Raw genomic sequence first — 23,971 nt, 5'->3', positions numbered from 1 at the left:
GAAAGCACTTATCCCAGGACCTCCATAAGAGGTAGTTACAACTAATAAACATTTGAGCAGCTGTCAAAGTGAAGGATGCCTTTTTGCTATGGACTGAATGTCTTGCCCCCATCCATCACCAAAAAAAATTCATGTTAAAATCTAATCCCCATTTGTGATAATATTAGGAATTGGGACCTTTGGAAGGTGATTGGGTCCTGAGAGTGGACTCCTCATGAGTGGGATTTCTGGTTTTGTAAAAGAGGCTTCAGAGAGTTCCCTCCTCCCTTCTTCCATGTGAGGACACAGAAGAAAAGAAACCACCTATGAACCAGGAAGCAGGTCCTCACCAGACACTGAATCTGCTGGAGCCTTGATCTTGGGCTTTCCAGCCTCCAGAACTGTGAGAAATAAATTTGTTTCTTACAAACCATCCAGTCTATTTTGTTATAGTAGCCCAAAAGGACTGAAATAATCCTCTTTCTAGGAATCAAATGCAATGTCAGACCATATCCCAGTGTTACCTGCAGGTATAACCACAGGGTAGGAGCTCCCTTCATAAGAGGGGGCCTGGGCCCCAGAAATGACCTTGCTGCTCAGCGAGGGAGGCTTCAATGATTGGAGGTCACAACCTCAACCATTTGTACAGCCATATCAAGGCGAAATTTCCAGAACAAAAAAACAGTGCTCTGACCCCTTTTCCTCATTTTTCAGAGAGAAGAAATTTATTGGCCCAAAGGGGCAATCCTTTTATAGGCTACTTTTATATTAATTGGGATACTAATTTATTTATGAAGACAATGCGAGCGGGGATTCCTAAACAAAAGGGCTCTAACCAATAGCTGTGCAGAAGTAATTCACAGTCCCCCAGGGCAGCAAACATTCTGTGTGCCTTCCAGGAAAGTCACCTGGACCCCAGCCTGCCTTATTTAAGAATAAAGCTCACGGGCTTCCCTGGTGGCTCAGTGGTTGAGAGTCCTTCTGCCGATGCAGGGGACGCGGGTTCGTACCCCGGTCGGGAAGATCCCACGTGCCGCGGAGCGGCTGGGCCCGTGAGCCATGGCCGCTGAGCTTGCGCGTCTGGAGACTGTGCTCCGCAATGGGAGAGGCCACAACAGTGAGAGGCCCGCGTACGGCAAAAAAAAAAAAAAAAAAAGAATAAAGCTCACGATTTGTTAATAATTCTGATCTCTAAGAGGGAAAAATGGTTGAGGCCTGAGGTTTCATCCCCCTCTCATGAATTTTCCTAATCATGCCCCGTAACTTTGTCCTATGAATTTACATAATATTTACTTTTAAGGGGATTGTCAAATTCTAATTTATCCTCCCAATACCAAGATAGAAAGTTAATAAATAGTTTATGCCCTTTTAAAATGGAAGGATGGAACCAAGATATATTCATGTTCCACTTCAAATAGCAAAGCAACATAAATTTGAACTATGCCTTTTTTGCACAATTTAATAAATATGGGTCTTCATTATACATGTGGCAAAGCAGACAAGGATGTCTGCTATCACTATTTCTGTTCAATATTGTACTGGAAGTTTTATTTAGCGTAATTGGGCAAGGAAAAGAAAAGTCATCCAGATTAGAAAGGAAGAGTACATCTATTTCGGTTTGCTATTGACATGATCTTATATAGAGAAAATCCCAAGGAATCCACAGAGAAACTATTAGATGAAAATAGACCTTAGCAAGTTTAGGGAATACAAAATAAATACACCAAATCAATTCTATATCTATATACTAGCAATAAACAATCCAAAAATTAAATTAAGAAAATTATTCCACTGCTGTACAACAGAGATTGGCACATTGTAAATCAACTATACTTCAATTTAAAACAATGAAGAGGAAAAAAATTATTCCATTTACAATAACATAAAAAAGAATAAAATACTTAGAGATAAATTTAACACAATAAATGTAAGACTTCTATACTGAAAACTATAAAATATCATTGAAAGAAATTAAAGAAGACCTAATAAATAGAAAGACAACCTGTGTCATTGATTGGAAGATTTACTATTGTTAAGATGGCAATACTCCCGAAATGAGCTACAGATTCATAGCAATTTCTATCAAATATGCAACTGCCTTTCTAGTAAAAATTGACAACCTTATCTGTATGAAAATAATAGTCACGTGGAAATCAGACTGACCAAAATAATCTCAGAAAGAGCAAAGTTGAAGGACTTATACTTCCCAATTTCAAAGCTTACTACAAAGCTACAGTATTCAAGAATGTTTGGTACTGACATAAGGACAGACATATACTCTAATGGAATAGAATTGAAAGTTCAGAAATAATCATTCACATATATGGTCAACTGATTCCAAGACAATTCAATGAGGAAAGAATAATTTTTTTCTGCAAATGGGACAGGATACCCACATGCAAAACAACGAATTTGGATTCATACCTCACACCAGTAACAAAATTAACTCAAAATAGATCAAAGTCCTAAATACAAGAGCTAAAACTATAAAATTTGCAGATGAGAACATAAGCATAAATCTTCAGGAATGTGAATTAGGCAATAGCTTCTTAGATGTGACAGCAAAAACACAAGCAAAAAAAATAGATAAATTAGACATCATCAAAATTTAAAACTTTTGTGCTTCTAGGGACACTACCAAGAAAGTGAAAAGACAACCTGAGAGTGGAAGAAAATATTTGTAACTCATATATCCAACAAGGATCTATTAATCAAAATATGTAAAGAACTTTTACAACTCCACAATGAAAGGACAAATAACCCAATTTTAACATGGACAAAGGCTATGAATACACACATCTTCAAAGAAGATGTATAAATGGCCAATAAACAAATGAAACAATCCTACACGTCATCAGTCATCCAAGAAATGCAAATCAAAATACAGAATGAGATACTACTTCATACCCTCTAAGATGCCTATAATCAAAATTGGGGGCAGTAACGTTGTTGGCAAGGATGTGGAGAAACTGGAAACCACATACATTGCTGGTGGAAGTGCAGAATGGTACGGCCACTGTGGAAAACACCCTGGCAGTTTTTGAAAAAGGTAAGCACAGAATCAACATATGACCCAGCAATTCAACTCCTAGATTTATACCCCAAAGTATTGAAAACAGGTATTCAAGCAAATACTTGCACATGTGTTCATAGCAGCACTATTTACAATAGCCAAAGGTGAAGAGAACTCCCATGTCCATAAATGGAGGAACGGATAAACAAAATATAGTATATCCACACAATTGAATAATATTCAGCCATAAGAAGGCATGAAGTAGTGATACATGCTACAATATGGATGAACTTTGAAAACATTCAATTAAGTAAGAGAAGCCAGTAACAAAAGTCCACATATTTTATGATTCCATTTATCTGTGTGTTAGTCTGCTCGAGCTGACATAACAAAATGCTACAGGCCGAGGGGCCTAAACAACAGAAATTTATTTTCACACAGTTCTGGAGGCAAGAAGTCCAAGATCAAGGTGCCTGAAAATTTGGTTTCTGGTGAGGCCTCTCTTGCTGGCTTGAAGACGGGAAGGGGGGAATAGGGACTAACTGATAAATGGCTACAGAGTCTTCTCTTGGGAGTAATGAAGATGTTTTGGACCTAGATAAAAATGATGGTCGCACAACCTTGTGAATGTACTAAATGCTACTGAATTGTACACTTTAAAATGTTAATGGTATGTGAATTTTCCCTCAATAAAAAAACTAATTGAAACTTTTATAAAAGGTCAGAGAAAAACAAGTTTCCGCAAGGGTGTGGAGAAATCAGAACCCTTATACAGTACGCTGCTGGTGAAATGTAAAATGTTGCAGCAACTCTGAAAAATAGTCAACAGTCTCTCAAAAGGTTAAATATGGAGTTACTATATGACCCAGCCGTTCTGCTTTTAGGTATTATACCCCCTCATGAATGTTGGCAGCAGCATTAATTCATAAGAGCCAAAAGGTAGAAACAACCCAAATGTCCATCAATTCATGAAAAGAGAAACAATGAGTGTATGGAATGGATAAATCATATCTATAACAATAAAACATTATATAGCTAAAAACAGGAATGAAGGATTGAGACATGTCATAACATGGATGAACCTTGGAAACATGGTCCTGAGTGAAAGAAGTCAGACACAAAAGACCACGTATTATAAGATCTCATTTATATGAAACGTCCAGAATAGGCAAGTCTATAGAGACAGAAAGTGATTTCATGCTTCCTTAGATTTGGGGAACGTTGGGGCATAGAGTGGTAATAGCTAAGGGGTGAGGGGTTTCTTTTATGAAATGATAAAAATGTTCTAAAATTGCTTGTGATGGTTGCACACATCTGTGAATATATTAAAAGCCATGGAAATGCACTCTTTAAATTGGTGAATGATATGGCAATGAATTATATCTCAAGAAAGTGTTATAAAAAGAAAAGCAATAAGAAGACATTAAATTGAGAACAAGAATTTATTTTATAAAGGACTTATTTTGTAAAGACACCAAAATAGATTGCTGAGGAAAATCACAGAATGTCCTTTCCTGTGAATTTGTGAGAGTGTTTTTCCCCTGTATCTGGTGACATTTAGATGCAGCCCTTCGAAAGTGATAGATTAGAGATGGGTGGTCCTCCCGTGAACCTTTGAGATTCATTACATTTATCACCTACATTATTCGGTAAATGCAAGACATACCTGCCCCGTTTCCCCACTTCCTTTCAGTTGGGGTAACTGCCTATCATTTAACTTCCCCAGAACATTCTCTTTGGTAAAATGAGGTAAGTATGCACTTTCATTTCCAAACTGTGAGATTTAATTAGCTAAAGTCCTTGGATGAAGAGTGCAAGGGAAGCTCAAAGTAATATTGTTATGTTTAGATATTTTTTTCAATGTGTAAAGTCACATAACCTCATTATTGCAGTCAGATATATGATGCTGGGCAAGTGTTACTTCCAGGAAAATGTAATAAAACCCAGCTCCTTTGAGATCCAGCACAGCGATACATTTTCCTGTAATATTCAGGTGATTCCCATGTGGGTAACCTCCCTCAACTCAACTTTAATAATAATGACCTCCGTTTGTGCTCCAGACGAAAGTAATCTATTTAATTGACAATCAGAAAATGACCCTGACTTTCAGGCCTGCCTTGCCAGTGATACAGCTGTGCTGAACTTATCTAGGACCTGCAAATAAAATACTGATTCCAGTCGCTGCTACAGAATGCGCGTTGATACCGTGGATATTTTCCAGGACTGGCTCCGTTTTAAAGTTAGGTATCTCTACGGGAAAGTGGGATATCAGTTAAGACGAAAAGGTAATCCAGAGCTAACCCTGGTAATTTTTTTTAATGTTTTTGGTCTTTTAATTTGGGAAGGTAACCTTGTATAGCAATCAGGTAGATTAAACGCTGTGTCATTTTGACTTCCAAATGAAGACAAGAGTCTTGGAATTCTGAAGGACACGTCTCATAAGGCAGGTGTCCACAATCAATAGACTTTTTTTTTGAATTTTATTTTTTTATACAGCAGGCCCTTATTAGTCATCAATTTTATACACATCAGTGTATATATGTCAATCCCAATCTCCCAATTCATCACACCACCACCACCACCACCCCTCCCTGCTTTCCCCACGTGGTGTCCATATGTTTGTTCTCTACATCTACATCTGTGTCTCTATTTCTGCCTTGCAAACCAGTTCATCTGTACCATTTTTCTAGATTCCACATATATGTGTTAATATACGATATTTGTTTTCTCTTTCTGACTTACTTCACTTTGTATGACAGACTCTAGGTCCATCCACGTCTCTACAAATGACCCAATTTCTTTCCTTTTTATGGCCGAGTAATATTCCATTGTATATATGTGCCACATCTTCTTTATCCATTTGTCTGTCCATGGGTGTTTAGGTTGCTTCCATCACCTGGCTATTGTAAATAGTGCTGCAATGAACATTGGGGTGCATTTTGAATTAGTTTTCTCAAGGTATATGCCCCGTAGTGGGATTGCTGGGTCATATGGTAGCTCTATTTTTAGTTTTTTAAGGAACCTCCATACTGTTCTCCATAGTGGCTGTATCACTTTCCATTCCCACCCGCAGTGCAGGAGGGTTCCCTTTTCTCCACGCCCGCTCCAGCATTTGTTGTTCGTAGATTTTATGAGGATGCCCATCCTAAAATAGATTTTTTACCTATAGTATTTTAGGACACCTCGTATGGCTCAGGGCAGGGTCTCAAAGGGGCCTGTGGTTGACTGCTCAAAAACTTCTCCATCTTTGCATTTCTGTAGGAATCTAGCCCACATTATCTGCTTAATAAATATTCTGATTGAATAAATGAATGAACTTCCAGATAATGCTTTAGATCATTGGGCTGGTAGTTTCTGACCTAAATTTGTTCATCATCAGTGTTCCCCCTTCTAGAAGTTCTGACCAGGGCTCGAACCCGTGTCCCCTGCATTAGCAGGCAGATTCTCAACCACTGCACCACCAGGGAAGCCCTATCGCCTGTTTTTTGTTCTGGTATGTGCCTGGTAGTCAGAATAATGTTCCCCCCAAAGACATCCACATACTAATCCCTGGAACCTATGAATACATTATTTTACATGGCAAAGGAGAATTAAGATTCCTAATCAGGTGCCTTTTAGAATAAGGAGATTATCCTAGATCATCTGAGTGGGCTCTGTGTGGTTACAAGGGGCTTTAAAGGTGGGAGAGGAGGGCTTCTCTGGTGGCGCAGTGGTTAAGAATCTGCCTGCCAATGCAGGGGACACGGGTTCAAGCCCTGGTCCGGGAAGATCCCACATGCTGAGAGCAACTAAGCCCACGCACCGCAACTACTGAGGCTGCACTCTAGAACCCGTGTCACAACTACTGAAGCCTGAGCACCTAGAGCCCGTGCTCCGCAACAAAAGAAGCCACTGCAAGGAGAAGCCTGTGCGCCACAACGAAGGGTAGCCCCTGCTCACCGCAACTAGAGAAAGCCCGCATGCAGCAACGAAGACCCAACGCAGCCAAAAATAAATAAATAAAATAAATAAATTTATTTAAATAAATAAAAAATAAAGTGCACAGTTCAGTGATTTTAAAAAAAGAAAAAGTGGAAAAGGAAGATAGAAAAGGAGGTCAGCGTGAGGCAGTGTGAGAAAGATTCACATGCTGTTGTGCTGGCTTTGAGGATGGAGGAAGGGGCCATGAGCCCAGGAATGCTGGCAGCTCTAGAAGCTGGAAAGAAAAGGCATAGAGAGAGATTCTCCTCTAGCGTCTGCAGAGTATACGGAACCCTGCAGACACTTTAATTTTAGCCCAGTGAGACCCATGTCAGGCTTGCAACCTACAAAACTGTGAGGTGTAAATTTGTGTTGTTTCAAGCCGCCAAGTGTGTGGTTATCCGTTATAGCAGCAAACAGAAAATGAGTACCGTTCCCTATCTTTTTCTTGTCAACTGACTAGAGTTCCTTATATAGTCTAGATACTGATCTATGTACTCGTTTTGCACATTGAAAATAACTTTTGATCTTCTGTCACTCATTTAGCATGTTCTATGTTGTCCTTCATTCAACAAAAATCCTTACTTAATTTTTATGTACTCAAATCTCTCTCATTGTGAGTCCCTGTGGGTGGTACTTTTTGAGGTCTTATTTAAAACACCTCCTCCACCCCAAGTTTCAAAGACATTTTTCTTACCTTCCTTGGTTAGTGTCATGGCTTAACCATGTCCACTAGGCTTCCAGTTCACAGGGGTGGAGTTTATCTTGTAAGAGGTGTGAAGTAGATCTCTGTTGGTTGGGATATTGGCTCAGCTGTCCTAACAGAGCCCAAACTATCTGTGGCTTAAGAAAGAGAGAATTTTATTTCCTTCTCACAACAGTCCAGATATCAGGAGGCAATACAGATGTGTAGGGCCTGTACGTGTGCCTTCCACTTCAGAGGCCAAGTGGCTGTTCTAGTACATGTTTTATCTCAAAGGACAGGGAAGATTTTGATTCTCATTTGCTTTCTGATCAATGTATCCAAAGACATAAACTTATGTTATTCTGCCCTAGATTTGTCCCCAAATTTTTGGCATGTAATGCTTTAAGTGTCATTTATCTCTGAGTATTTTATAATTTTCCAAGGGATTTCTATTAACACTTGGCAGATTTAGCCAGTTTTCCTGTTTTCATTACATTGCCTGGCATGTAACAATATTCTGTGAAATCTTTGTCTTTTAGTTTCAGTGTTACATCATGGTGTAATTTTTTTGAAGACATTTAGTTAATAATTAGTGATCCAAGTATTAATTAAAATTTAACCCTGTGGGGCTTCCCTGGTGGCGCAGTGGTTAAGAATCCTCCTGCCACTGCAGGGAACATGGGTTTGAGCCCTGGTCCGGGAAGATCCCACATGCCACGGAGCAACTAAGCCCGTGCACCACAACTACTGAGCCTGCATGCTGTAATTACTGAAGCCCATGCGCCAGAGCCTGTGCTTCGCAACAAGAGAAGCCACTGCAATGGGAAGCCCATGTACCGCAATGAAGAGTAACCCCCTCTCGCTGCAACTAGAGAAAGCCCACACATAGCAACGAAGACCCAACACAGCCAAAAATTGAAATTAAATAAATAAATAAATAAAATTTATAAAGAAAAATTTAACCCTGTGAAATGGTACCAGTGGAAATAATTAAGCTAATCTGCTAGATGCATAGAGTCTTCAAAGTGTGTCTACATTAGTAGGTGGGTAGACACTGAGAATTATGTTATAATTGAGAGTAGGCAAGTTTCTTTTGATGCTTATTTTTTAGATTCATTTCAATTTTAGGAACATAAATGCAACAACAGTAATAAGAGAAAACTAAGCAATTGTTCCTCTTGTTTTTACACTCAAAACTACCACACAATTAAATTACGTGTGTATTTAGTGCTACCAACTGAGCAAAACTCTAAGACAGAGAAAGGGGAATAAAGCATAGAAAAAAATATAAATGTATGAGTTAAAAAGAGAGAAATGAATAGACGTTTCTCCAAAGAAATACAAATGGCAAATAAACACATGAAAAGAAGCTCGAGATCACTAATCACTAGGGAAAGTCAAATCAAAACCACAATGAGATACTACCGCACGTCCACTAGGATGGCTACTCTAAAGAAACAAAAACCAAAAAATAACAAGTGATAACAAGTGCTGGCGAAGAGATGGAGAAATTGGAATGCTTGTGCACTGTTGGTGGGAATGTATAATGTTAGCGCTGCTACAGAAAATAGGATGGCAGTTCCTCCAAAGATTAAAAACTGAATTATCATTCTACTTCTGGGTACATACCTCCAAATAAGTGAAAGCAAGTACTCAAACAGACATTCGTACACACCTGATCATAGCAGCATTATTCACAATAGCCAACATGCAGAAGCCACCCAAGTGTCCCTCAACAGATGAATAGATAAACAAAATATGGCTCAAGTATACAACGATATATTATTTAACCTTACAACGGAATAGAATTCTGATACATGTTACAACATGGATGAACCTCGGGGACATTATGATAAGTAAAATAAGCCAGACACAGGACAAATACTATATGATTCCGGTTATATGAAATACCTAGAGTAGTCAAATTTAAAAAGAAAGTAGAATGGTGGTTGCCAGGAGCTGGAGGAATGAGGAGTTATTGTTTACTGAGTACAGAGTTCAATTTCGGATGATAAAGAAAGTTCTGGAAATGGATAATGATGATGGTTGCAAAACAATGCAAATCTCTTTCTGCCAATGAGCAGTACAGTTAAAAATGGTGAAGATGGTAAACTTTATCTAATGTATATTTTACCACAACTTAAAAAATAATTTTTAAAAAAGAGAGACAGAAAGTTCAAAAGTGAAAAGAAACAGCCAATGATAGGGTCCTGTAGTGTCTCATCACAGTTTCATAATTTTGCCAAAAGGTGTCCCTTTACAGTTAACTCATGGGAAAACGAACATGTGACAACATAACACAGAAATGAGGCATGAGGGACACGTGAGTGCTGAGGACATTCCAGGCAGGTCAAGAACGTGGAAGGAGGAGGCTGGAACCGCAGAATGTGAGATGTCAAAACACAAACTTAGAGATTGTATCTCTGGTTTTGTCTGTTTGCTTCTTCACTTTAACCTAGTGGCCTTGGCCCTCCAGGGTGTCAGTCAATCCCTAACTTTTTATCATTTTTCTTATTTGTACACGTGCACTGTTTAAACAGAAAGTCCGTGGCTTTCATCAGATTCCCAAAGCGTTGATCAACTTGCAGGAAATAAAGAAAGAGATCCAGTTCACTCTCACCCTTTTCAGGTGTGGAAACTGAAATGTGAAGAAATGAGGCTTCAAGCCCAAGGTCACAGAGTTCGTTATAGGAGATGCTGCTTCTTTTTGCTCAGGTGCTTTTGAGTTTCAGGTGATTTCCCCTGTGGGAGTATTTCCGTCTTTAAGCCAGCTCTGCTGGAACCAGCTATCCTGGAACAAAGAGACAGATGGTAGCACAAACCCTGACTTTGCTGGCCCTGCCCCTACTGATTCCAATGGGAGTCCTTTAATGAGGGAGGGAGGAGGGTGACCAGAAAGAGGAACAGAGGGACGGACAGTATTTGCTGACAGCCATGGGGGAGGGGGAGGTGCAGCATGTAACTCTTTGGCCGTCCTTTGACCCAAATGACTCCCCTGAGAAGGTGGCAGGAAATAGAACCATTGTGCCCATATCACGGCACAATCTCGCTGCCGGGCCGGGCACAGCACGATCCAGCTTCCGGGAGGGAGGATGGAAAGTGATTCCTAGCAGCACCTTCCCAGAACAAAAGGAGAAGGAAGGAATTTGGGCTGAACACAACAAAGACCAAACAAGCAGTCTGATCAAGCATCGAGCCGGCCAAAGAAACGTAAGTCCTCTTCTTGGCAAGAACGAACTATGTTTTAGTAATAAGATCCTTTCTCAGGAAAGCAGGTGCTTTGTAGACAACTGGTCATAAGGAGCGCACATCAGTAGGTCTGGCTGAACACCTCATAATACCAAAGAACAGAAGGGTTAAATCAACTAAGGAAGGTGCCATACTGGTTCAGTAAATGAAGGCACACTGCCTGGAAACTGTACACTTGTCCATTAAGTCTCAAAAATGTCTCTGCAAGGGATACAATACTCAAAAGAAGTTAAATTAGCAGATTAGAATGATCAACTAATTAAATTATGGGGCACAGTCTTTCCAGCATGAAGTCAGCAGCGAAGAACCTATTGCGATTAGCTAGGGAGCAATGGCATTCACAGGATAAAGAGCAGCTCAGACAGTGCTTACCTGTGCTCCAGCCTCTGCACAGCATCAGCTCAGAGGATTCACTCAGTGCTGGTGAGAGACAAGTTTTACGAATGGGGAAGATTCAAGTAATTAATCATTTTCCTGTGCACGACTCTAAATCTGCTTCAGGCAATGTGGACAGCAAATATAAGAGATGCTGGTTTGTTTTTTTCTTGTATGCATGAAATGACCAGTCAGGAGGTCTGAGGACTGTCGTGATAATGGCCTGTATGCTGCAGTCAGAATTTGAATCATTTACCCCATGGAAAATAAAAATCATTTCCTGTGATGTCAAATGCACAATTGGCTGCTCATAACCTTTTTTTAAACAACATATACTAACTATTGAGCTATGTAAGGATTCTCTACGGTAATATATAGCATGAATAAGATTCAATGAAGAATAAAAAAGAAACTGAAAACCTATTTGGCAAAAAAAAACCTGATAAGTAGAAAACAGAAATGATTTACACCTAAACAGTATATAAATGAAGGCTACAGGAGCTACTTAGCATTAGAAATTGCAAAAAATATATATATAATTAACTAGTGTCAATTTGACATCAAATACAACAACTTTATTTTGAGCATTGTAAAAACAAACATGCAATAAAACTCTCAAAAAGGATGTATAGTCCTTTTTATAGTTTAGTCTGGGTATTTCCACTACCCAAATAATTCTATATCACTGGATTTTTTAAATTATATATTTGGAGTTTTCACTATAATCATTGTCATTAAAGACATGTTTGAAATTGCAAAAAGGTAGAAAAAGAGAAAAATTACATTTTACTTTTACTTTAGGATTTCTATGTACAAATTTATTTACTTAATAAACTAAATGTACGAACTAAAACCATAAAATTCTTAGATGATAACTGGTCTGAATCTTTATGACCTTGAATTAGGCAATGGTTTCTTAGATATGACACCAAAAGTGAAAGCAACCAAGGAAAAATAATCCAGACTTCAAAATTTAAGATTTCTGTGTGTCAAAGGGTACTATCAAGAAACAAAAAGACAATCTACAGAATGGGAGGAAATATTTGAAAATTAAATAAATGTCTAGTACCAGAGTACATAAAGAACTCTTACAACTCAACAATAGAAAGACTAATAAACCAATTGAAAAATGAAAATAGATTTGAATAGATTTGCTCATGTTTTCAAAAAGATGACTAATCAACACATGAAAAGATACCCAATATCATTAGCATTTAAGGAACTGCAAATCAAATTACAATGTGCTCCACTTATGATAAAAAACCCTCCAGAAAGTAGGCGTAGAGGGAACTTACCTCAACATAATAAAGGCCATATATGACAAACCCACAGCCAACATCGTTCTCGATGGTGAAAAACTGAAACCATTTCCTCTAAGATCAGGAACAAGACAAGGTTGTCCACTCTCACCACTATTATTCAACATAGTTTTGGAAGTTTTAGCCACAGCAATCAGATTATGGAGGTTCCTTAAAAAACTGAAAATAGAACTACCATACGACCCAGCAATCCCACTATTGGTCATATACCCTGAGAAAACCAGAATTCAAGAGTCATGTACCCCAATGTTCATTGCAGCACTATTTACAATAGCCAGGACATGGAAGCAACCTAAGTGTCCATTGACAGATGAATGGATAAAGAAGATGTGGTACATATTTATAATGGAATATTACTCAGCCATAAAAAGAAACGTAATTGAGTTATTTGTAGTGAGGTGGATGGACCTAAAGTCTATCACGCAGTATGAAGTAAGTCAGAAAGAGAAAAACAAATATTGTATGCTAACACATACATATGGAATCTAAAAAAATGGTTCTGAAGAACGTAACGGCAGGACAGGAATAAAGACGCAGACATAGAGAATGGACTTGAGGACACGGGGATGGGGAAGGGTAAGCTGGGACGAAGTGAGAGAGTGGCAAGGACATATATACACTACCAAACGTAAAATAGATAGCTAGTGGGAAGAAGCCACGTAGCACAGGGAGATCAGCTTGGTGCTTTGTGACCACCTAGAGGGGTGGGATAGGGAGGGTGGGAGGGAGACGCAAGAGGGAGGAGATATTGGGATATATGTATATGTAAAGCTGATTCACTTTGCTATACAGCAGAAGCTAACACACCATTGTAAATCAATTATACTCCAATAAAGATGTTAAAAAAAATTACAATGTGTTTACATTTACACTTCATACCCATTATGATGGCTATACAACAACAACAACAAAAAGGGAAATAACAAGTACTGATTGATAAGAGTGTGGAGAGATTGGAAATCTCATACATTTCTCGTGGGAATGTAAAATGGTGCTGCCACAGTGGAAGACAGTTTAGTGGTCCCTCAAAATGCTACATATAGAATTACCATATGACTTAGAAATTCCACTCTTAGGTGTACACCCAAGAGAAATGAAAACCTGTTCATGTAGAAATCAGTACACAAATATGTACAGCAGCAGTATTCTTAACATCCAAAAAAAATGATACAGTGCAAACATCCATCAACTGATGAGTGAATGAATAAATAAAGTATGATATATCCATTCAGTGGAATATTATTTAGCTGTTAAAAAAAGAGAGGAAAGAAAGAATACTAATATATGCTACAGCATAGTTGTATCTTGAAAACTTCTTGCTAAGTGAAAGAAACCAGGTACAAAACACCACATATTTATGATTTCATTGATATGAAGGGTTCAGAATGTTCAGGTCTATAGAGACAGAAAGTAGAGTATCGGTTGCCAGGGTGTAGGAGGATTTGGGGGGGATGGGTTGGTGAGAGAATGGGGAGTTGCTGCTAATGAGTATGGAGTTTCTTTTGGGGGTGATAATGTTCTGCAATTACGTCGTGGTAATGGTTACAGGACCTTGTATATACACTAAAAATAAGTGAATTGTACTATTTTTAAAAAGTGATTTTATGGCACGTGAATTATATCTCAGTAAGAACAATTGATCTTAAAATATTTTTAAATGGGTGTGGTGGTTACTTTTTTGTGCCAATTTGGCTAGGCCACAGTACCCAGATATTTGGTCATACCTGAGTCTAGATGTATCTGTGAAGGAATTTTTTAGATGAAATTAACATTTAAATTGGTAGACCTTGAGTAAAGTAGATTAAGCTTCATAGTATGGGTGGGCCACATCCAATCCGTTGAAGACCTTAAGAGAAAAACAATGAGGTCCCTCAAGGAAGAAGGAAATCTGCCTACAGACTACCTTAGACGCAAGCTGAAATATCAACTCTTCCCTGGGTCTCCAGCCTACCAGTCAACCCCGCAGAATTTGGACTTGTCTGCCTCCACAGTACTATGAGCCACTTCCCTAGTCTCTCTCTCTCTCTTTCTCCATGTACACACACACACACACACACACACACGCACACGCACACGCACACACACACACACACACACACACACACACACCCTCTCTGTCTTTATATCTATATATCACATAAACGCACCCTTTTGGTTCTGTTTCTCTGGAGAACCCTAACTAATACAATGGACAAAGGATTTGCATAGACATTTCTCTGAAGAAGATTAATGGTCAATAAGCACATGAAAAGATGCTCAGTATAATTAGTCATTACAGAAATGCAAATCAAAACCACTTCACACCCGCTAGAATTGCTATAATCAAAACTCTCTCTCTCTCTCTCTCTCTCTCTCTCTCTCTCTCTCTCTGTCTCTCTGTCTCTCTGTCTCTCTGTCTCTCTCTCTCTCTCTCATAGTTATAAGCACTAGAGTTGAAGTTAAGCAGTAAGTGCCTGGGATCAGTAACATGCACTTCCGCCATTAGAACATAGAGCCATGGACACCTGGCCTCCGCTATAGCTTGCCCATTGGCCGGCTGAACCACCAAGATACTGACTACTAGAACACAAATGGGGCCAGCAGGATGGGTCCAAATGAGTAGCCAACTTAGGGATGACTAGCTCTCGATCTGGAAAGGACGTGGTCCTACCTTAGGACTTGATCGTTCTCTTATTTTTCTTTCTATAAAACAAACAAGTGTTCTGGTTTCATTCTGTTCATCATATGCCTCTAGAATGTTATACACTATCTATATTTAACATATGAATTCTGCTTATGTTTCTCAAGCTACTTGTTGACTCATTTTCCATCTTTAACACATCCTATGAGTTCTACCTATAACACGTAAGCTACTAGCTTATTTATTAGCTGTGCTTAACACCCATGAGTTTCATCCATCCTATTTATGATGGCTAATTTTATGTGTCAGCTTGAGTTGGCTACAGGATGCCCACGTAGCCAGGAAAACATTAGTTCTGGATGTGTTTGCAAGGGTGTCTCTGAAAAGATTAGCATTTGAATCAGTAGACTGAGTGAAACAGATCCACCTTTACCAATGGGGCGGGCATCATCCAATCCACTGAGAGCCCAAATAAAACAAGAAGGCAGAGGAAGGGCAAATTTGCTCTCTCTGCTTACCTGGGACCTCCATCTTCTCCTGCCCTCAAGCAGCAACATCAGTGTTCCTGGCTTTCCGGCCTTCAGACTCAGGCAGGGACTTACAACCCCGATCCTCAGACCATTGGTCTCCAGCTGAACTGTATCACCAATTTCCTGGTTGTCTGCTTGCAGATGGCTGTTCCTGGGCCTTCTTGGCCTCAATAACTATGTGATCCAAATTTCTACACACACACACACACACACACACACACACACAACTCCTATTGGCTCTGTTTCTCTGAAGAACCTTGACTAATACGCCACCTTCTTTCTTGCCTTCTGTAGCAGAATTAAATATTCAATAAAGATACAGCAAAATCATATTACAACAACTGAGAAAAACCATCGGATCTGGTCAATTTTTAGAGTACTTTCACATTACTCCCTCTTAATAAAATATTATAAAATTTAGCCATTTGACCTTCCAAGTAAATGTGGACCTCTGTAAAGTATTGAATACCAGCCCTATTAGATGACTGATTTTTCTAGTTGAATTCTTTTCACCCCTTTCCTCCAAATACAATTGTATCAGTCAAGAGACAGAAATAATGTGTTATTTTAACATAGAGAATTTAGGATAAAGAAATGTTTGAAGCACTGAAAAGGTAAAAAAGAGAACACTTACCCTCCACCGTGGTAACAAGTGTAGGAAGAAGATGGCCCCTCCTCTTTGAAGAATGAAAAAGAATCTTGGAGGAAAGGTCCCAGACCCCTGAGAGGCGTTGCTCTTTGGCAACTGGAACCAAGACTTCTGGTCAATGCTGGGGTATTGTTTTTATATATATATATATATATTTTTTATGTATATATTGGGACCTAATGAAACTTAAAAGCTTTTGCACAGCAAAGGATGCTGGTGCATCTGAGGAGGTACATTGAGTCTAGTCCTTCATGGATTAGAAGAGCTGCAAACTGGTTCATCTTCTGCTCTCATAATCAGCTGTTGTTCCTGGGGTGGGGCTCAGAGCAACAGGACTAGACAGGAAGCCCACAGGAAGGAGAACCCTCTTCCCCAGCCTGGCAGTATGCCTCCAGCCCGACTCCATAGTCAGGACTCACAGGGTCCTAGCTTGTTACTAGGACAGAAACAAGCCACAAGGAGGGAACACCAACCCAAACTAATATGGAAAGTTTACTAAGCCTTCACTTAATGATGCTACCAGGCAGGGGGGCTTGCTTCGCCTGGAATTATAATAACTGATTAAGGACAACAGAAATATTACTTGTTTCAAACAATAAAAGTCATTTTGCTGACATTCCATAAAATCGCCAGTTAAGTTCAGTTAAGAGGCTTTTAAAAAAAAATATTCTAGACCTAGTAAAGGGCCTCCATTCATAAAATTAAACATCCAAGATTAGATTGAGACAATTTCATACTGATGCGCTCCCTACTACAGGGAGTCAGTAGGCAGGGCTGAAATGTGGTTTGCAGAGACGCCAGCCCCCATGTCACAAAGCTCAGAGAGAGGGTAGTTCAGAGCTGAGAGCTGATGACTCGGTAACTGGCACAACCATACTATCCAATGCAGTTAGATAATTTGTTACATGTTATTATTACTAAAAAGCAGGCAGCAATTCCTCACTGACATCAGAGCTATGTATGGACTGAAGCCACAAGGGCCGGTCTTTATTTCTGTGTGTGATAAACTGGTATTCTATTCTGGGTGAAGCCTAAGAATAGGTCCGCAAAGGAGTAACATACCTTTCCTCTCCCGAATGGGGAAACTGTCATGAATTGTCAGCTAATGGTCAATTCTTTATCCTCCTGAATGTTTAATTTATAACCTGTATTACTTTCAAGGCTTCAGAAAGGTTTATTTGGTGGCTCCTGCTAGGATATAATGGTAAGATATTTCTAAGCATTAAACCTCTAGTAATTGCCCCCATTTTCCACAAATCTATAAAGGGTCACTCTCAATTGCCCTGTGAATTTTTATCTCTGTCCCATGGGTATTAAATCTGGCTGTAAATTCTTTCCTCAGCGCCATCCTTCTACTGAAATACTTAAGCTATAATTCAAAAGGAGCTCCATTTGAGGTGTATCATTATACCAGTTATGTTTAGTTATTTACTTCTGTAGTGCAAAGCTCAGTGTAACTATCGAGAGAGTTACACCAATATCAATAATCAGAGATCTGCAGCTTGAATTGTTTTCGAATATCAGTAGAAATTCAAGACTATATTGAAATTTTAATAATTAATCAGAAATATGCAATGTTAATGAAGCCCCATATACTCTGTATGACTTCTTTTTTTTTTTTTTTTTTTTGCTGTGCGCGGGCCTCTCACTGTTGTGGCCTCTCCCGTTGTGGAGCACAGGCTCTGGACGCACAAGCCCAGCGGGCATGGCTCACAGGCCCAGCCGCTCCGCGGCATGTGGGATCCTCCCGGACCGGGGCACGAACCCACATCCCCTGCATCGGCAGGCGGACTCTCAACCACTGCGCCACCAGGGAAGCCCTGTATGACTTCTTATAACACAGCATGGGCATAGAAAAATATACATCATATTTAAATGAGACCACAGAGTTGGGGAAAAAAAACCAATGAAAAAAACAATTTATTGAGGTAACATCTTCCTTGTTTTAATTTTAAGCAAGTTTGCATCATATTATTGAAAGCAGAGTAAAATCAAACCTGGGGTTTGCCTCAAAGAGCTATTAACTGGGGCTTCCGTGGCGGCGCAGTGGTTGAGAGTCCGCCTGCCAATGCAGGGTAAAAAAAAAAAAAAAAAAAGAGCTATTAACTGCATACTCCACATACCATAAACGTTTTCAAAGTAATGTCAGTCGTGTCAATAATAATACTCTGGGACTTCCCTGGTGGTGTAGTGGTTAAGAATCTGCCTGCCAATGCAGGGGACACAGGTTCGTTCCCTGGTCCGGGAAGATCCCATATGCCACAGAGCAACTAAGCCCGTGTGCCACAACTGCTGAGTCTGTGTGCCACAACTACTGAAGCCCGAAGCCCGCACGCCTAGAGCCCGTGCTCTGCAACAAGAGAAGCCACCACAATAAGCCCACGCACCGCAACGAAGAGTAGTCCGCGCTCGCTGCAACTAGAGAAATCCCGCGTGCAGCAACGAAGACGGAACGCAGCCAAAAATAAATAAATAGATAAATATAAGTTCATAAATATAAAAAAGTAAATAACTAACTTATTAATAAAAGATACTCTTCTTTAGTTTTATATATCTGTCAACTAAAATAATAATGATTTATCACCTCTGTCATGAAATAGAAGAATATGCAAGAATTGTGCACTATAGCAAGAGATATTGTCTTCATGAAGAATATTGTTTTACTAATGATAAATGTAGTGTCAGTTGTGAAAATATTTTTTGAAAGATACATGTCCAGATTTTGACCATTTGAGGGAATTCCCTGGCAGTCCAGTGGTTAGGACTTTGCACTTCCAATGCTGGGTGCATGGGTTCGATCCCTGGCTGGGGAAGTAAGATCCTGCATGCCGAGCGGCAAAAAAAAAAAAAAAGATTTTAAACATTTTATATATTTGAAGTAACAATTATCATGTATTTATCAACTGTCCATTAGAAATATCTTTTTTGTAGAGATACAAAAATAATGTTACTGCCCTTGCCCCAACGGAACTTGGAGTTCAGTAAGATCTAGGATTTTAGGTCTATCCTTCATGTACATTCATCTTTCTTCTGCAATCTTTGAATCCAATTATTGGCTTGAGAAAGTACCTGGTTTCAGATCGAGATGTAATATTCGCAAATTTTGTCACAATGGTACTCATCCGGTCTAGTCTCTGCATCCTGCTTTAGTGAGCAAGTGCCTGTGATATGTTATCTATTTAATTAACATCTTCAACCACTGTTTATAGAATATACATGGGGTTATAGAAAAGGTTAAAACGCTTTTTCAGACAAGTAAAGTCAAACAAGAATTTTTTGTCAGATTGTATCATTGATCAAACTCACCAGATCATAGTCACTAGATAATCTACAGTTTTCTCCTCTGCTTAAACCATTGAAATTAGTTTTTTGTTGGTGTGGTTGCAGTAGGAACTTTTAAGAGCTTGTTATTGCTGATTGCAGTAACTGAATTTAAGTTTTAGCTTAAAAACATAAACATAGACGATGATTGTGCCAACAGATGAAAGGGTTTTATTTAGGATACTTTAAAGACTGTACCTCCTTTACAATCAGAAATTCCTTACAATTTTTAGATGACTGATGGGCATGCAGGTTGCTCAACCATAGCAGTGCAGTGAGTAAACCTGAATATATTTAGTTCAGTGCTGGACTTTAGGATTTCAAGAAGATTATGGAATGATTAATAAGATCACAGAAGGACTCTCCAGTTTGAAAATGCTTGTTTTTAATAATAATTATGACTTAAAGTGAATATATGTGTGTCCACGATTTAATCCCTCATTTAATCTCCACGATTTTATGAGGAGATTGTTTACACATGAGGAGAATGTGTTAAAAAGCTTAAAGACATTAGTCTAGGATTACATAACTAATAAGTGACACAGTTTCACTCTTCTCATAAAAGTGCCTAAGAGCTGGCATTCCTTAGAACAGTTTTTTTTTTCCCCACAGTTTCAAGGGGACAAACTCACAACTGTGTAAAACTCTGGAACTTGCCAGGAGCAAGAGAACCTCTCGGTCCAAAGTCTGACATTGGCCTCATGTTGAGAACCTACAAGACCAAACCAAGTCATGGTTTTTTATTTGGCATCTCCAGGGACAGGAACTCCATTCACTTGTACCTGTAACCAATCACCATCCCGACAGTGTGCAACCAAGCCTCATGCTGGAGGTCTTTCCATAGAAGTTTCCTCTGTGCTCCTCAAATTCTGAAAGTGAATCTTGAAATCCAATTCCCTCTTCAGGTGTCAACCTCATCTCTGCTGAGGAATCAACTGATATTGTCAAGTATGTTTATCATTAGCTCACGAAAGGATCTCCACTAGTACCTGACACAGAGTAGAATGTGTTGAATGGATGCATAAATAAATGAATAAGTGAATGAATGAAAGTGTGTCCCAATGACTAGGGAGAAGTTATCATTTTGGAATTTACTCTAAGGTTCGCTTGGCAACCAAGGCTAGAGACAGAAGCAACATCTCTACTGCACTGGAATTATCCATCTCCTTTTGGTCATCTGCTCTTCTTTTTTTCCTGCTGAAGCTCTAAGACAAAAACACAACTCTCAGCTCTCTCTCTTTTACCCACTCTCCCCAGCAGACATACCTTTCTAATTAGCGAGTTAGCATAAAAATCAGTACATCGGGCTTCCCTGGTGGCGCAGTGGTTGAGAGTCCGCCTGCCGATGCAGGGGACGCGGGTTCGTGCCCCGGTCTGGGAAGATCCCGCATGTTGTGGGGCGACTGGGCCCGTGAGGCATGGCTGCTGAGCCTGCGCGTCCGGAGCCTGTGCTCCGCAACGGGAGAGGCCATGACGGTGAGAGGCCTGCATACCACACACACACACACACACACAAAAATCAGTACATCACTTCTAGTCCGTGGTGGGTGGGAAAATGCTGAACAACTGGCTTGGGGTGGCAAGGCACGGTGAGGTCGGTTCAGACTGCCAAAGACTCCTGAGAGAATGCAAGAGTCTAACATTCTAGAACTGAAAGCCCTTTGGAAGTTATCTAATCCAATGCCTTCTCTATTTTACAAGAAAAACCTGAGACCCAGCAAGAAGTAACTCCTGAAGGAAGGTGGCAGAGTTAGTGACAGAGGGAGGGCTATAAACGAGGTCCCGCATCCCTCACCCCTGTGGGTGGTTGGCAAGTGCTGGTCTACGGATATCGTACACTGGCCTCATCTTTCCACAGCATATCAAAAAAGAAGATAAGTGTGTTCACTTATTTTCACTTATTTAACGCTTCTCTTGTTCATAAACAACATAAAATGAAGATGCTCCAGCCTCTTCACGTTGCCACGTACTCTAATTCCATGCCACCCTGTAGCATGCCTATCGTTATGCTTTTAATTAAAGTGACTACTAGGTCTGAGGTCAAAGTCAATTGCCTAGATGGAAAAGGAATAAACACCACCAGTGTCTGGTACTAGTATCTTTCCGTAACTTTAAGTAATCTAAGGGGGGGCCCATCCATGATATTTTTCAAGACTCTAAGATAGCTTTCATGCCAAAAGACGCTCAACATCACTAATCATTAGAGAAATGCAAATCAAAACTACAATGAGGTATCACCTCACACTGGTCAGAATGGCCATCATCAAAAAATCTACAAACAATAAATGCTGGAGAGGGTGTGGAGAAAAGCGAACCCTCTTGCACTGTTGGTGGGAATGTAAATTGATACAGCCACTATGGAGAACAGTATGGAGGTCCCTTAAAACACAAAAATAGAACTACCATATGACCCAGCAATCCCACTACTGGGCATATACTCTGAGGAAACCAGAATTCAAAAAGACACATAATAGTTAATAATACCATTAATACAATTTTAGAAAAAAGAAAAATTTAAAGTTAAAAGCAATGACTTGTTTGAAAAACACACACAAAAATTCAGGTGGTCCCTCATAGTTTATTATAAGAGGAATATACAGTATTCCATCATTTTTAGAAATAACAAATAAATATCCTAGGGAATATTTTTATGAAGGCAGCTCTTAGATAAGTTGATCATATATATCACAGAAGCCTAAGATAACTGGACACGAACCTTTCCAAAGATGGTGTGCTTATTGTTAAGTTCATCTGCTAGACCCAGTGTAATAGTTCATTGCAGCACTATTACAATAGCCAGGACATGGAAGCAACCTAAGTGTCCATCAACAGAGGAATGGATAAAGAAGATGTGGTATGTATATACAATGGAATATTACTCAGCCATAAAAAAGAACAAAATTGGGTTATTTGTAAAGATGTGGATGGACCTAGAGACTGTCATACAGAGTGAAATAAATCAGAAAGAGAAAAACAAGTATTATATATTAAAACATATATGTGAAATCTAGAAAAATAGTATAGATGATCTCATTTGCAAAGCAGAAATAGAGACACAGATGTAGAGAACAAATGTATGGATACCAATGGGGAAAGGGAGGGTGGGATGAATTGGAGGTTGGGATTGACATATATACCCTCTTGATACTATGTATAAAATAGATAACTAATGAGAACCTACTGTATAGCTCAGGGAACTCTACTCAGTGCTCTGTGGTGACCGAAATGGGAAGGAAATCCAAAAAAGAGTGGATATATGTATACATATAGCTGATTCATTTTACACCTGAAACTAACACAACATTGTAAAGCAACTATACTCCAATAAAAAGTAATTTTGAAAAAAGAAAAAAAAAAAACCAAGATTGTTTTCATGCCTTCACAGAGAAAGTAAGGATCAGACTACATATCAAGAGTAGGTATGAGAGTTCTCAAAGTTATCTCATTACCTTCCCCAGCAATCATTTACAGATTTGGAAAAGAAACCTAAACATTTACTTTTGGTATTTATGCCAACATTCCTTCTGGTCTGATGCACATTCACTAATTCAAAAAGAACAGTTTACTGAGGTCAAAAGATCTGAATTCAATGTCTAGCTCTGCCATGGCTGGGTTGGGAAACTCGATCTCTGGAGCTCCACCTCCATCTGTAGAGTGGAAATGATATGAACACTTCTTTATTTTTCAGTGTTATGGAAATCAAAAGTGGTGATGTATGAGAAAAGGCCTGGTAAATATATTGCTTTAGCATTTACCAATATATCTTCCAGAGAGGAAAAGTAATATATTTAAAAGAGATCTGCCTTTAGAAAATAAATCAAAACAGTTTTGTCGATAACCTCCTTGTGAAGCATGCTAATTTCCAATTTTGAGAATTGATCATCACAGAGAAGATAAGCAAAATTTGATATATTTACCCAAATCAGAGATCAACGTTAGATGAATTTACTCCCATTTTGTCAAATAGAAGCAAATAGTAGTAAATTCCTTAGAAGTTTCTGAATTTCACAAAGATCCTACAAAAAATAAGTTTATGAAGAATTGCAGTGTGGTTAATTTATTGCTTTTCCCACAGTTATTATATTTTTAGACTTGAAAAAAATCACAGAAAACATCCAGGAAATAAAAAATGACATTAAAATTTTTTAAACTCTGAGTAACTTTGTCTTGAATAATGCATAAGTTCCCCTGCAGTAGTTTACTCAGCATCTTTACATTAGGGAACTGAAACGGCTGTATTTCCCAAATCACAGTCACTAAAATTCTGTGGC

Source organism: Neophocaena asiaeorientalis, unplaced genomic scaffold (genome assembly GCF_003031525.2).
Source record: "Neophocaena asiaeorientalis asiaeorientalis breed wild unplaced genomic scaffold, Neophocaena_asiaeorientalis_V1.1 scaffold124, whole genome shotgun sequence".
NCBI classification, from domain to species: domain Eukaryota; kingdom Metazoa; phylum Chordata; class Mammalia; order Artiodactyla; family Phocoenidae; genus Neophocaena; species Neophocaena asiaeorientalis.
The sequence above is the reverse complement of the archived record's forward strand: the minus strand, read 5'-3'. Positions refer to the sequence as shown.